Source organism: Phaseolus vulgaris, chromosome 9 (genome assembly GCF_000499845.2).
Source record: "Phaseolus vulgaris cultivar G19833 chromosome 9, P. vulgaris v2.0, whole genome shotgun sequence".
NCBI lineage: Eukaryota > Viridiplantae > Streptophyta > Magnoliopsida > Fabales > Fabaceae > Phaseolus > Phaseolus vulgaris.
Genome location: NC_023751.2, coordinates 36,128,615 through 36,131,041, shown reverse-complemented (window position 1 = coordinate 36,131,041; position 2,427 = coordinate 36,128,615). Strand labels below are relative to the sequence as shown.

Sequence of the window (2,427 nt, the reverse complement as noted above, 5' to 3'; positions counted from 1 at the left end):
CCTTTAGTTTTCATGAAATTCAGTCGAAAAATCTGTTACACATATAGTGAAATTATGATACCAAAAAAAATAGAAATTTCACCGCAATTTAAATTATTAAGAATTAACTCAGAAACTAAAATTTTCAAAGTTGGAATACTTTGGTGTGATCACATGAAAGTCCAGTTCTGCAAAAGAACCTTAATTTACTGAGTTACAGAGGATATTCCTTTATGCAATATCTCAGATGTAGAAATCATTAAGATTGAACTCAAGAATTCAAAATTTCAAAGTTGGAATTAATACTTTGTTTCGTGTGATTATGAACATCCAGTTCTGCAAAAAAACCTTATAATTTACTGTGAATTACATAGGACATTCCTTTATGCAATATCGATGAGGTGTATAAATAGTAGATTTGGGTATGAAGAATCACATCCAAAACAATACAGAATAGAATTTGTATTGATATTTTTAAGTAAGAATGAGTTCACAGAGTAGTATCTACTATGAGGATGCAAGCGAACATCTGAGGAGCGAGGGAAATTCTTCTGAGAAAAAGGGTAGTAGCAAAGGCACAGTGAAAGGATATAAAGAATCCACGGGAAATGTTATGAGCCCCAAACAAAATTCTGAGGGAAAAAATGGTTCTAGCAAAGGCTCAGACAAAGCAAACGAATCACCGGCAGAGTCTCTGGCCCCGAACCAACCTTCTGATGGACAAAAATCTGGTTCAAGAATAAAAGTTCCAAAGTAAACAATACCAAATCACAAACAGGTAACATTTCACCAAATTTTCATTTAAGCCTTAATTTAATTCTAATTTTATTTAAACAATTAAGGATAATTAATTTATGTAACACACACTAATTAACGTACTATTCTTATTCATCTTTAATTCATTTTGCAGGTTTATTTACGTGGAAGGAAAACATGCATGCACCAACAAGTTTTACGTAACATTTCACAATGTTTTTATTTCCAACTTGTTTAGAATCTACGGTTAACTAGTTTGTATTTGTATTTGTTTACCAATAAAGCGGCATGTTGTAATAACATCTAAAGTTAATAATATGTGGATTGGTTCAATTTGGTGGATATACATTCTATATTAAAACTTTTTAGATGATATATATTTTGTTCCATTGAATACAATATTTTTTCTCATTAGTAAAAGAAAAATCTATTATAGCTGCCAACAAGCAAGAGCTATAAAAAAGAAGTCATTAGTATATGGATAAAGTCTACTCAAGTTGGACACAAAAATAAATATCAAATATTATGTCTACAATGGAGACTTTTAACTCACACTAAAAATTATTAAAATAATAATAATAAGTTAGCGTCTAGAATTTGGACACAAAGTAAATGCAATAAAAAAATTAATTGACAAAATAATATTGAGTCTAAATTGGGGACACAAAGTTGATGCAAGTTAAAATAATAAGTGCTGATAAAAAATAATAATAATAACTTAGCGTCTAGAATGAAGATATATAAAGTGGATACAAGTTAATATTTTATTACCTTTAGTGTAAGTATAGGCGACACTAATGTGACGTGGATGTTTATTGTCACCTTAGCTCTCACACTAAGTTGAGATCCCACATCGATTAGAGATTAAGACATTTCATAATATATAAGTGGGTGCAAACCTCACCTTATAAGCCTGTTTTATGAGGTTGATCAATTAGGCTTAAAGTTCATTTCTTAATACGGTATCTGAGTCATCTTGAGTCTATCCTATCCATTGTTTGTTGGTCTTATCAGGTCACTCACTATTGGACCGTTATCGAACTATCCATAATATATAGTCTAATGCACAAGTTGTTAACCTCGGCATGAAGATTTTTTTTTATTGACAATAGACAAATGAATTAAAAGAGACACTCTATGATCTTCTACATGAATATAACTCAAAATTTTGGTTAGGATCTTCTACATGCTGATGTTCATATCTACAGTTTTTCTAGCTCAGTTTGACATCAACTATTGATCCGATGATGTATTTTGTAAAAAGCTTGGAATATATCTAATATTCTGATTTAGTATATTCTTTAATTATATTGCTGATAGAAATTTCTCATGAATAAGTAATTAAGGTCAACCTATAGGTATGCATTTGATATGAAATATATGGTGTGAAAGGAAAACACAGTCATTTAATTCGTTTGACAATCCAAAAATAGGGAGAAGCTGGAACGCGGAAATAAGCTTGCACCGAAGCAACTATTAGCTCATACACATCTTTACGTTCTGCAAACCTATAAATATGGCTATATATTCCATCCAAATACGTGGCCATCGTGTTCATAAGTCTCAAACACTCAAAAAATATAGCACATTGCACTATCAAGAAGAATGAGTTCCGGATTGCGTTCTAATAATGATAGCACAGGCGATTATGTTAGTGATAAGAAAGATTCAAATGGAAAAAAGGGTTCTGCT

At 30.9% G+C, this 2,427-nt stretch overlaps 1 long non-coding RNA gene across 1 annotated transcript; it reads left to right on the top strand.

The window, feature by feature from the left end:
• The first annotated feature begins 415 nt into the window (after positions 1-415).
• Positions 416-1,077, top strand: LOC137821608 (uncharacterized). Its single transcript, XR_011082850.1, has 2 exons — positions 416-757; positions 890-1,077. It is a non-coding gene; the product is annotated as an uncharacterized lncRNA (long non-coding RNA).
• Positions 1,078-2,427: the final 1,350 nt, after the last annotated feature.